This window comes from Stenella coeruleoalba (assembly GCF_951394435.1).
Source record: "Stenella coeruleoalba genome assembly, chromosome: 12".
NCBI classification, from domain to species: Eukaryota; Metazoa; Chordata; class Mammalia; order Artiodactyla; family Delphinidae; genus Stenella; species Stenella coeruleoalba.
Genome location: NC_137158.1, coordinates 71,363,075 through 71,375,602, shown reverse-complemented (window position 1 = coordinate 71,375,602; position 12,528 = coordinate 71,363,075). Strand labels below are relative to the sequence as shown.

General features: G+C 36.7%; 1 protein-coding gene across 1 annotated transcript in view; it reads right to left on the bottom strand.

The window, feature by feature from the left end:
* Positions 1-11,155, bottom strand: part of GRM1 (glutamate metabotropic receptor 1) — a gene marked incomplete at its 3' end in the record, with an annotated part of 396,780 nt that extends 385,625 nt beyond the window's left edge. Inside the window, exon 1 of the mRNA XM_079939225.1 lies at positions 11,030-11,155. The remainder of the gene's footprint in view (positions 1-11,029) is intronic.
* Positions 11,156-12,528: the final 1,373 nt, after the last annotated feature.

The window sequence follows — 12,528 nt, the reverse complement described above, 5'->3', positions numbered from 1 at the left end:
ACAATGCTTTCTATTTTCTATAGCCCCAACCAACAAACCATTAATTCAACGGGCCACTCTCACAAAAGCAGCTGAGCATAACGGACTTTGCAGGGTCGCTGCTTATCATATGTGTTGTATATACCTTCCTTCCCAGTTCCTTAAGGCTGTGCTTTCCCTCGTGAATCTCATACTAATCCAGCTGACAAGGTTTCATTAGGAGGAGCCCCACACCATTGCCATATTTATTACAGCCTCTGAAAAATAAATATATTTTTAAAACTCTAAGTTGCTATGTAAATATAGGTGGCCATTGTCTTAGTCTGTTCAGGCTGCTATAATAAAATACAAAAGACTGAGTAGTTTATAAACAATAGAAGTTTATTTCTCAAGGTTCTGGAGTCTGGAAGTCTGAAAGCAGGGAACCAGCACAGCCAGGTGAGGGCCCTTTCCTAGGTTACAAACTTTGTTTGTATCCTCACGTGGCAGGAGCAGCGAGAGATCTAAGCAGAGCCTCTTTCATAACGGCAATAATTCCATTCATGAGACCCCTACACTTATGACCTAATCACGTCCCAAAGGCCCCATCTCCTAATACCATTACCTAGGGGGTTACATTTCAAAATATGGATTTGTGGGAGGCACATAAACATTCAGACCATAATAGTCACTGCTGATGTTACTGTTGTCAATTCAACAACAATTGATATTTATTGAGTGCCTACCACATGCCAGGCACTTTTCTAAGTGATTTGGGATGGATCAGTGAACTACACAAAAAAATCTCTGATTTCCTTCTATCAAGAAGAAACAAAATAAATATTAAACATAATGAACTAGTAAATTATATATGTCACAAGTACCCTAGTGAAAATAGAACTGCAGATTAGGGTACAGAAGTGTAAATTGGAGACCAGAAAGTAAGATTTAATTTTAAATGGGATAGTCAGGCCTATTGAGAAGGTGACATTTGAACAAATATTTGAAGGAGGTGAGGGAGTGAGCTTTGAAGATATATATGAGTGTTTCAAGCAGAGGAAGCATCCAGTGAAATGCCCTGAGGTTTGAGGGCTCTTGGTGTGACTGAAGACACATAAGGGTGTCTTTCTGGATGGAACAAAGTGAATGAGGGAGAAAACAGTAGGGGATGAGGTCAGAAAAAAAATGGGGAACAGTTTATACAGAGCCTTGCAAGCCACTGTAAGGAATCTGGTTTCTATTCTGCATGAAATAGGGGAGCCATTGAACAGTTTTGAGCAGAGAAGTGACATGATCTGACTTATGATTTAATAAGATTACTCTGACTACTTTGAGAAGAATATTCTGTAGAGAGGCAAGTGTGGAAGTACTGAGACCAGTTAGGAGACTAGTGGAATAATACAGACAAAAGATAACAGGGGCTGAATTAGACCAGGCCAGTAGCAATAGAGATAGTGAGAAATGGTCAGCCTCTGGATAGAGTCAATAGGATTATTAAGTAGAGCCAGTAGGATTTTCTGAAGGAATGAATGTGGAGTGGAATTTTTTTAAAATGAATCACAGATGACTCTAAGATTTGGGGCTTGACAAGGAATTTCTGAAAGGATGGAGCTGTAATCAACTGTTACTACCAGCAGGGTTTAAAAGTTGCCTTCATTACCATGGCCTGGAACAAATTTTGGTTATTGTTTCTTAGCTAGCTTCTTATCTTAATATAATCAGTAAAGGTGAGTTCTATACATGGAAAAGGTGTCTATGTGGCATGATTTCCAAGTAGCAGGGAAGTACTGCCCTCCAAAATCCCCCACTTCTTGTTTGTGTCTTGAATTTAAATTGTTTGAACTTTTCATAAAGGTTTTAAATACTACTACAATACAAATGATCCTAAAAACAGATGCCATTTAAGTTGTTATCAATTAACGAGTATGTTTACACCTTTTATGCAAGAGTGGTCAAAGACATATAGAAAGATGGAGATGGAAAGGGTCTTTTCAGCTGTTATGATGATTTAAAAATAAGTAACCTGAAAGTCGTAGAAATTAAGTGACTTGTCCAGGATCATAAAACTCATTGGGGGGCTTCCCTGGTGGCACAGTGATTAAGAATCTGCCTGCCAATGCAGGGGACACGGGTTCGTGCCCCGATCCGGGAAGATCCCACGTGCCGCGGAGCGGCTGGGCCCATGAGCCATGGCCGCTGAGCCTGCACGTCCGGAGCCTGTGCTCCGCAACGGGAGAGGCCGCAACAGTGAGAGGCCTGTGTACCGCAAAAAAAAACAAAACAAAAAAAAAACAAACTCACTGGGGCAAGACGAGACCAGAATCCAGGTCTCCTGGTTCCTAGTTCAGTGCTTGTTTTGGGTAGGTTTGCTGGAGGAACAGAATGAGTAATGCAGAATGGATCCCTGTTTGGGAAGACAGTGGTGCTAAAGGTGGGAATGGACATCGAACAGAAGGCAAGAATTATTATAAGGTGTACACCTTGAACATATACAATGTTTATATGTCAGTTATGCCTCAGGAAAGCTGTTAAAATAAGTAAGATAAACAAACAATTAAAAAGTAAATAAAAATTTGACCCTAAATTCTTCTTCACCTCCTGCTACATCTACATCTCTCTCCACTCACAACCGCCTCCTAGAAAGAAAATCTACACTGGATGACCACTTCTCTTCACTTCTCATTCACTCTTCACCCTACTGCAAGCAAGTCTCCCCTCATCACTACTTAAACTCCTCAAGCAAAAGTCACTAATGACCTCCTGAGAGATCCATAGAATCTTTTTCGTTTTCTGAGACTTGATTTCTCTCCAGCATTTGTTCCCCCCAATATTAAAACTCTCTCTTCACTCAGTTTCTATGACATTATGCTTTCTGGGTGTTCCATCTTACAACTCAGCCCACGCGTTCTAAGTCTCCTTTTCAGCTCTTTCTCTTATACTTGCTCTTTAAATGGTGGTGTTCCCCAGGGCTCTATTCTTGGCTTTCATCTCTTCCTGCTTTACAAGCGGTCTCTGAGTGATTTTATCCTTTCCCTTGACTTCATCTACCACCTGTGTGCTCATCTCCATCTCCAGGCCAGACTTTTTCTCTAGTCCTACTCTCATGTGGTCATTCATTTAATTATTCAACTTGTCCAAATCAAGTGCCCCTTTTGTGCATTCTATCCACAGGCATCTGAAACTCAGCAAGGCCCGAACTGAAAGCATCTTTTTCTCCAAACTCTATCTACCTGCTGATGTACTCCTTATCTCTATAAAAGGCACTACCTGACTCACAGATTGCTCCCCTCCTCTCCATTCCTCCTGATACTGCCTTAGTCCAATTCCTTACCATATCTGGGCTCACTAGCTGCAATGATGTTCTAATAATCTGTCTCCAGAGTCTTCCCATCCGTTCTGTCCCCCACAGCATAGCTAGAATTATCTATTACACAAATCTGACCATATAATTTCCCTGATTAAAATCATTCTATGCCCCCCATATTGATAATGGAATAAATTCCAAGGGCCTTATCATGGTATAAAATGTTCCCATAATCAAACCCTTGGCTACTACCCCATTTTAATTCACTTCTTGCTCTTCCCTTACCATGTATTCACTTTCACCCTTCATTCCACCTATGTGCAACAGCCTACAATTTCTTCAAAAAATCCACCTCCAGGCCTTCATATTCAAGAGGCTCATTTTACTGAGGATACCTTATCTCCTTGTCTACCTGGAACATACCTATTAATCCTTCAACACTCAATTACCCAACACTCGATTATCCTCAGCAGTTTCTAACTATCCCAATAGTTTGTCGTTCGCTCATTTATGCCCTCACAATAATCAGCACTCTATCATAGGGCATATAAAAGTTCATTACACTCATTTTAACACAGCTTTCTTTTCTTACTAGACAATGAGAGAAATTGACAAGGACTCTATCTCATTCAACTTTATATTCCCACAATTTGTAAAGCATTTGACATACAATTATGTAAAATAGTTGCTGAACAGAATGTATCATAAGTAAAAAAATAAAAAATTCCTGCATATGTAATATCTTTATCCAAAGAAATAAATATCTAATTACATACTTTCAAGTACCAAAGCAACTGTGAATGGGTATTTTAGATATGGAGGAGTGGGGAGTTGGTTTCTATATCCTTTAAGTTATTCTCATATTGTTAGTGCTTCCACTATGTCTGCCTAGGGTACACCTGCCTCACAGACTTCATAAATTTTCCTTTGCATTATATAGCAATAAGGTAGCAGAGAAGTCAACTCTGTACAGAATTTGGTCTGTATTTTTACCTTTTCTGTGCACTATTTAAAACCTCATTCAAACTAGCAAAGCTTACTATAATTTTCAGGCAGTGTCTCTACAAGCCACAGCATTTTCCTTCAAAATGTGGGTGATGATCATTTTCCTATAAGACTTATTGTACAGTAGAAAAGCACTCATGCTTCTCCAAGAAATGGAAGGATATTAAATTATAAACAGAAGTTCAGACTAAGTTAGGAAATCTGTCTAAACCAATATTTTGATACTTGCCACAAAAGATTTTAACATACCAGGTTTTCAAAAAACACTCTAAAATAGCAAAGAGACCCTTATGACATAATAGCAGTGAAACATTTTTTGTAGCTTCCACATAGTTATATATTTATCTCTAATTAGAAAATAAAGCATATGGTACAGAGAAACTAAAAGCAAGATTTATTTACATCTACAAACATATTTTTTCCATCATTCATTTCAGTATTTTGAATTTTCTAATGACTATATAGCCAGAAGTCACTATAGAAATATTACATCTGTTTAAGCTTGCACTGTAAAAGGGATGAGGATGATAAAAAAACTTAACTAAAACTGGCTCTTTAGGGCAGAGGAACTTCAATAAATCTGAAGAGTTTTCCAAATACATATCTGTATTCAAAATGACTGAAAACACACATTCATAAATATTCTATTTTGCATAAGAAGATGACTCTTTTGTAATCAGGGTAATACTCACTGATGATTTGGATTTATTTTCAATGTTTAATTAAATATTTCATTTCTGCCAGTATATCCATTATGAATTACCCTCCTTAATGATACACATTTATGCTTTTCAAGTTGATTTTCATATATTAAATTTAACTGGAAAAAATTGAACAAATATTCTGCACAGGAGAAATAGGCATTCAAGCAACAGGACTCTTTTATTGGTTTCTGGTAGAACAGGTGAAATTCCGCCCACTCCTTGTCAAACAAAATCTAGAAAACCCACATTTGTTAAAAATATTTGGGACACACAAAGCTTCTAGCTATTGTAATATTGTTTGGCTAAGAATTTCTTCTACATGGATAATTGCTTTTCAAAGGATCAAAATAATACAATGAGATATATAATACCTATTGATTACAAATGAATCATTTTTTGATGAGGGTAGTTCAAACTGTTGAAATTTCTCAATTACCACCTTTTTCAGCTTCATTGAGGTATTGACAAATATAACTTGTATATATTTAAGGCATCCAACTTGATGATTTAATATACAGGTACATTGTAACATGATTACTACAATCAAGTTAATTAAGATATCCATAACCTCACATGGTTATTATATTTTTTGTAGTGAGAACACTTAGGATCAACTCTTCTAGCAAACTGCAGGTATACAATACAATACTATTAATTATGGTCACATGCTGTACATTAGATCTCCAGAACCTATTCATCCTGCATAACTGAACATGTGTACCATTTGAACATCTCCCCATTTCTCCCATCCCCCAGCCCCTGGCAAATACCTTTCTACTTTTCTGCTTTTATGAGTTCAAATGTTTTAGATTCCACAGATAAATGACATCATGTAGTAGTTTGTCTTTCTGTGTCTGGCTTATTTCACTTAGCACAACGTTCTCCAGGTTTGTCCATGTTGCAAATGGCAGGATTTTCTTTTCTTTTAAGGCTGAACTATATATATATTCACATTTTCTTTATCCACTCATCCATTGATGAACACTTTAGGTTGTTTCTATGTATTGAATATTGTGCATAATGCTGCAATGAACCCCATAGAAGGGCAGATATCTCTTCAAGATACTTGTTTCATTTCCTTTGGTTATATACCCAGATATGAGATTGCTAGATCATATGGTAGCTCTATTTTTAACTTTCTGAGGAATTTACAAGCTGTTTTCCATGATGGCTGTACTAATTTACATTCCCACCAACAGTGCACCAGGGTTCCTTTTTCTCTATATCCTTGCCAACCGCTCTTTTGCCTTTTTTTTTTTTTTTTTTTTTTTTTTTTGCGGTACGCGGGCCTCTCACCGATGTGGCCTCTCCGGCTGCGGAGCACAGGCTCCGGACGCGCAGGCTCAGCAGGCATGGCTCCCGGGCCCAGCCGCTCCGCGGCACGTAGGATCCTCCTGGACCAGGGCACGAACCCGTGTCCCCTGCATCGGCAGGCGGACTCTCAACCACTGCGCCACCAGGGAAGCCCTTGTCTTTTTGATAATAGCCATTCTAACAAGTTTGAGGTAGTATCTCATTGTAGGTTTGATTTCGACTTCTCTGATGATTAGTGATGTTGAGCATCCCTTCATCCGTATACCTGTTGGCCACTTGTATGTGCTCTTTTGATAAGTATCTATTCAGGTCCTTAGCCCATTTTTTTTAAACATCTTTATTAGAGTATAATTGCTTTACAATGGTGTGTCAGTTTCTGCTTTATAACAAAGTGAATCAGTTATACATATACATATGTTCCCTTATCTCTTCCCTCTTTCGTCTCCCTGCCTCCCACCCTCCCTATCCCACCCCTCTAGGTGGTCACAAAGCACCGAGCTGATCTCCCTGTGCTATGCGTTTAGCCCATTTTTTCATCGGGTTTATTTTTCGGTTTTATTGTTTGCTTGTTTTTGCTGTTTAACTGATTGAGTTATTTATATATTTCAGGTATTAACCCCTTACCAGTTATATTGTTTGCAAATATTTTCTCCCATTCTCTAGGTTGCTTTTCCACTCTGTTGATTGGTTCCTTTGTTGTGCAGAAACATTTTAGTTTGATGCAATCTCATAGAAAAATAGACAAATCTCAATGTCTGTTTTTGCTTTTGTTCCTGGGCTTTTAGTGTCATATCCAAAAAAATCACTGCCCAGACTAATGTGAAGAAGCTTTTTCCCTATGTTTTAATCTGGTAGTTTTGCAGTTTCAAGAATTATGTTTATTCCTTTAATCTGCTTTGAATTGGTTTTTGTAGATGGTGTGAGAGAAGGGTCCAGTTCTCCCAAAATTTATTGAAGAGACTATCCTTTCCTCATTATGGGTAATTAGCATCCTTGCCAAAGATCAGCTGACTGTAAATGTGTGGATTTATTTCTGGGCTCTCTATTCTGTTACACTGATCTATATGTCTTTCTTATGCCAGTACCATACTGTTTTGATATAGCTTTGTAATAAAGTTTGAAACCAGGAAGTATGATACCTTCAGCTTTGTTTTTCCTTCTCAAGATTCTTTTGGGGTTCCATATGAATTTGGGGATTGTTTTTACTACTTCTGTAATGAATGTCATTGGGGTTTTGATAGGGGTTGCATTGAATCTACAGATGGCTTTGGGTAGTATAGACATTTTATGAATTCTTCCAATTCATGAACATAAGATGTCTTTCCATTTATCTGTGTCTTCTTTAATTTCCATCATCAATGTTTTATAATTTTCAGTGTATAAATCTATGTTTTTTGTTAAGTTTATTCCTAAGTATTTTATTATTTTTGTTGCTATTGTGAATAGAATTGTTTCCTTAATTTCCCTTTCAGATAGTTTATTGTTTGTGTACAGAAACATGAATGATTTTTGTATTTATTTTGATTTTGTATCCTTCAACTTTATCGAATTCATTTATTAGCTCTAACAGGTTTTGTTGGTTGAGTCTTTAGGGTTTTCTACATATATAATTATGTCATCTGCAAATAGGGATAATTGTACTTCTTTTCTAATTTGGATGCCTTTTATTTCTCTTTTCTTATCTCACTGCTCTGGCTAGGACTTCCAGTACTATGTTGAATAGAAGTGGTGAGAGTGGGCATTATTGCCTGGTACCAGATATTCAAGAGAAAGTTTTCATTTTTTCCTCACTGAATATGATATTAGCTGTGGGCTTTTCACATATGGCCTATGGCCTATTTTGTGTTATGGTAAATTCCTTCTATACATATTTTCTTGAGAGCTTTAATCATGAATGGATGTTGAACTTTGTCAAATGCTTTTTCTGCATCTATTGAGATTATTATACAATTATATTAAATACTTTTTATACCTTGATATAATTATTATATATTATTACTAGGTTGTTTGAGATTTTTCTTGTTTCTTGATGTAGGCATTTATCTCTATGAACTTCCCTCTAAGAACTGCTTTTGCTGTATTCCATATATTTTGGTATGTTGTATTTCCATTTTCACTTGTCTCAAGGTATTTTTTTAAATTTATCTTTCCATTTCTTCTTTAACTCATTGGTTGTTCAGCAGCATGTTGTTTAATCTTCACTTATTTGTAAATTTTCCAGTTTTCTTCTTGTAATTGATTTCCCACCTCTGTGGTGGGAAAAGATGCCTGATATGATTTCAATCTTCTTAAGTTTATTAAGAATTGTTTTGTGGCCTAAGATAGGATCACTTATGGATAATGTTTCATATGCACTTTAGAAGAATGTGTATTCTGTTGCTTTTGGATGGAATGTTCTGTGTATTTCTGTTAAGTTCATCTGAACTAATGTGTCATTTAAGGCTGATGTTTCCTTAATGATATTCTGTCTAGATAATTTATCCATTGATATAAATTATTGTATTGCTATTTCTCCCTTTAGTCTGTTAATATATGCTTTATATATTTAGGTGCTCCTATGTTGGGTGTATAAATATTTACAAATGTTAAATCCGCTTGTTGGATTGATCCCTTTATCATTACGTAATGCCCTTCTTTGTCTCTTATTATAGTCTTTGTTTTAAAGTCTATTTTGTCTGATATAAGTATAGCTACCCCAGCTTTCTTTTAGTTTCCATTTGCATAGAATAGCTTTTTCCATCCTTTCATTTTCAGTCTGTGTGTTTCCTTATATCTGAAGTGAGTCTCTAGTAGGCAGCATACAGACGGATCTGGCTTTTTATCCATTAAGCCATTCTATGTCTTTTGACTGAGGAATTTAGTATATTTATATTTAAAGCAGTTACTGATAGGTATTTACTTACTGTCATTTTGTTAATTGTTTTCTGGTTGTTTTATAGTTCCTCTCTATTCCTTTCTTCTTCTCTTGCTCTCTTCCTTCATAATTTGCTAACTTTGTTTAGTGGTATGTTTAAAATCCTTTCTCTTTAAGTTTTGTGTATCTACTATAGGTTTTTGCTTTGTGGTTACCATGAGGCTTACATATAACAACTTACATCTGTAACAGTCTACGTTAAGTTGGTACGAACTTAAGGCTGATAACATTCTAAAGCTCGACATTTTTGCTCTCCCCCACCCAACAATTTTTTTATGTTTTAGAAGTTACATCTTACATCTTTTTATCTTGTGTATCCCTTAACTAATGATTGTAGTTACAGTCCTTTATCAGATGAGTCTTTTGCAAATATTTTCTCCCAGTATGTGTCTTGTCTTCTAATTCTCTTGATATTGTCTTTTGCAGAGCAGATTATTTTAATTTTAATGAAGTTTAGCTCATCAATTTTTTTGTCATGGATCATGCCTTTGGTATATTATCTAAAAGTACCATCATCACCATACCCAAGGCCATCTAGGTTTTCTTCTGTGTTATCTTCTAGGAATTTTATAGTTTTGTATTTTATATTTAGATCTGTGACCTATTTTGAGTTAATTCTTGTGAAGGTAATTTTGGTATTTTAAGGTATGAGATGGTTTCCAGGATTGGTGCCCCAGTTTATAACATTATGCATATGGGAAATAAGGATTTGATTTACATAAACTTGTTTTTTAAGCATCCAGGAATCAATTAGTTCATAAGCTGGAGGTCATTTCCTCAAGGGGTTTCCAAATATCTGTCTTTAAATTGGTTTCAGTAGAGTTACCTGAGATGGTTGGATGGATTTGGTTTGTTTTTTAAAAATTAACTCTCAGGAGCTAATAGTCAAGAGGGGAATTTAATTGATAAATTAATAATATAATTGATCATTAGATACTACTATCATGCAGTATGTAAAGTATTTAAGTTTAAGAGCCCAAAAAGGAATTCAGCAAATTTACAGGATTTAAAGGAAGTGAAACTCATACCTAATTTTGCCATTGTCTCCAAAATTGACCTAAAAAATACACCAGTGCTGATGTCTGAGCATGGTGTTAACCTTCTAGTGGATGGAAGCTTCAGAAAGGTTCTTTATCCTCTGGCAAGCATCATTTTATGCTAACACTACTATGATTAACCTTCCTTGAGATTTTAGGTTCATTCTGAAAGTGCTACATCACATTTGTACTTTAAAATGACACATGATAGAAACCTTTTAAATATTCAAAAAGTATTTCTGGGGCTTCCCTGGTGGCGCAGTGGTTGAGAGTCCACCTGCCGATGCAGGGGACGCGGGTTCGTGCCCCGGTCCGGGAAGATCCCACGTGCCGCGGAGCGGCTAGGCCCATGAGCCATGGCCACTGAGCCTGCACGTCAGGAGCCTGTGCTCCGCTACGGGAGAGGCCACAACAGTGAGAGGCCCGCGTAACGCAAAAAAAAAAAAAAAAAAAAAAGTATTTCACTTCTATTTTTGTCAGAATTGCATAATAAATATTACTTAAGTCATAAGCATCGAAAGACTTATCTACAATATTACTATTCCTTAATGCTCAGAGGCCATATTGACAAAATCAGCTGGAAAAAAAATGCAATTAGGAAAAGTAACAATTGGGAATGGAGGTGGGGAGGGACTCAGAAGGGTACCAAGGATACAGATTATATTATCTTCATTAATAAACACTAAATATAATCTCTTATCTTTCCTTACCCAACAGACCCAACTTCAACTTTTTCCTTGTGCTTACCTAACTTACAAGCATTGCTTTATTAACACCCAAAACAAGTACTTACAAAGAAATGGTGAATTCCCATTTCCTTATGTCCTAAGTTCATGTCCAATGCAGCATTTTATGTCCCGATTCCAAATTTTGCTTTACAAATTAGGAGAGGCAGAGTTTTCAGTTTGCAGGTTGAGCTTGCAGCAGGGGAGATAGAACAAACTTTGGACTTTGAAATAAATTTGACCTGCAAATCACCAAGGAAAAATTAAATTGAAAGTTAACACTTAAACCTATCCATGACTAGCCTGAGCAAAAACTGTGAAGTTCTAAACATTGTGTTCAAGTCACACACCTCCTGCCCCTCAATGTGGTCAAGCTACAGCAAAGCATGCCCAGGCCCTATGATACCATTTCTTGTTTGTTTGACCTGGCACTCATTCACTTCAACACAGCTGATCACCTCTACTAGCACCAATTTTCCAAGACAATGTTTCTTCCTCTCACTGTTAGTACTACACACACTTTAACAATGGCTTTGGACATTGTGATTCATTCTGAAATAGTGACTTTGACCTTAATATTTTCATTTTGTCAGGAGGAGGAAAAGCAATCCTAAGACAGATTGGTAGTAAGGAAAATGGAAACAAAAAGTCACTTTTGGCAAAAAGTCATCTTTGGCAAGCCTCAATCACACTGAGTGGCCATCAACTTCACTTCCACAGAGCAGGCAAATATAAGTAGAATATGGGATAAACTTCTCAAGCAATTTTATTAATGATCTTTCTATTAAGGAGTGCTGGGTCTGAATGATACTTGTTGATATACTCTGCCTTGTGTCATCAAGCAATTACACACCTCTTGCCTTCATTTTTCCCATGGCAACCTAGAAAGTTTGGTGAAAATTTGTTCATTTTTATTTGATAGACAACATGACTTAGTAATAAGAGGAAATAGCCTAGACAGAGAATCCAGAGGAATTCTAGATTCTCTTGTTCTCTGAGAGCCAAACTGTGGCAAATCACCAAATTTCTGAGACACAGATTCCTCTTTAAATGAAAAATTTAAATATCTCATATTATCATTTTAAGATCAAATGGAAAAACGAACATGAAAGGGCTTTGCAAAACGAAGTTCTACTCCTAAATCATCAGTCATGCTTTTCTGCCTCCAAAGGGAGTTAAATTTACATTTACTCATTTACTACCTCTCAACCATTCCTCCTCCCTGAGAACAACTTAAAACATTCTTTTCTAAAATTGATGACCTGAGTTAGGGGCAAGGTTAGAATAAAGCTACTATCCCCAAAAGGAACTGGATCTATAGCTTTGGCCTAGTGGACCACACAAGGAAGCAAACGGTCTGACTTCAGCTACATTTACAGTTTTAAGAAGAGGCAGTTGAACTCTATGTAGACTGAGTGGTTCCCTGATTGCTTGATGTCTGATCAACTGATTCCCACTTGAGGAATGCTATTACATCTTTAGCATCTAATGGGTGGATGAACTGAGTGTTGTCAGGGGTGAACAGCTATTTCACAGCTGCGAGCTTCCAGAATGCAAAGGTGCAAAA